The sequence below is a fragment of the Limanda limanda genome, chromosome 19 (genome assembly GCF_963576545.1).
Source record: "Limanda limanda chromosome 19, fLimLim1.1, whole genome shotgun sequence".
In the NCBI taxonomy this organism is placed as follows: domain Eukaryota; kingdom Metazoa; phylum Chordata; class Actinopteri; order Pleuronectiformes; family Pleuronectidae; genus Limanda; species Limanda limanda.
The window spans coordinates 22,336,290-22,337,658 of NC_083654.1; positions in this window are offsets into that span (position 1 = coordinate 22,336,290).

Sequence of the window (1,369 nt, forward strand, 5' to 3'; positions counted from 1 at the left end):
ACGATGTAGAGTACGATGTAGGATACCATGTAGGGTACGATGTAGGATACCATGTAGGGTACGACGTAGGGTACGATGTAGGGTACGGTATAGGGTACGATGTAGAGTACGATGTAGGGTAGGATGTAGAGTACGATGTAGGGTAGGATGTAGGGTAGGATGTAGGGTACGATGTAGGGTAGGATGGAGGGTAGGATGTAGAGTACGATGTAGGGTACGATGTAGGGTACGATGTAGAGTACGATGTAGAGTACGATGTAGAGTACGATGCAGGGTAGGATGTAGAGCATGATGTAGGGTAAGATGTAGAGTACGATGTAGAGTACGATGTAGAGTACGATGTAGAGTACGATGTAGGGTACGATGTAGGGTACGATGTAGGGTACGATGTAAGGGTTTGACGTAGGGTACAATGTAGAGTACGATGTAGAGTACGATGTAGAGTATGATGTAGGGTATGATGTAGGGTTCGATGTAGGGTTCGATGTAGGGTACGATGTAGGGTACGATGTAGGGTTCGATGTAGGGTACGATGTAGGGTACGACGTAGGGTACGATGTAGGGTACGATGTAGGGTTCGATGTAGGGTATGATGTAGGGTACGACGTAGGGTACGATGTAGGGTACGATGTAGGGTTCGATGTAGGGTTCGATGTAGAGCATGATGTAGGGTACGATGTAGAGTACGATGTAGAGTACGATGCAGGGTAGGATGTAGAGCATGATGTAGGGTACGATGTAGAGTACGATGTAGAGTACGATGTAGAGTACGATGTAGAGTACGATGTAGGGTACGATGTAGGGTACGATGTAGGGTACGATGTAAGAGTTTGAAGTAGGGTACAATGTAGAGTACGATGTAGAGTACGATGTAGAGTATGATGTAGGGTATGATGTAGGGTTCGATGTAGGGTTCGATGTAGGGTACGATGTAGGGTACGACGCAGGGTACGATGTAGGGTACGATGAAGGGTTCGATGTAGGGTTCGATGTAGGGTACGATGTAGGGTACGACGTAGGGTACGATGTAGGGTACGATGTAGGGTTCGATGTAGGGTACGATGTAGGGTACGACGTAGGTTACGATGTAGGGTACGATGTAGGGTTCGATGTAGGGTTCGATGTAGGGTACGATGTAGGGTACGACGTAGGGTACGATGTAGGGTACGATGTAGAGCATGATGTAGGGTACGACGTAGGGTACGATGTAGAGTACGATGTAAAGTACGATGTAGGGTATGATGTAGGGTAGGATATAGAGTATGATGTAGAGTACGATGTAGAGTATGATGTAGATTACGATGAAGGGTACGAAGTAGGGTACGATGTAGAGTACGATGTAGGGTACGATGTAGGGTACGATGTAGGG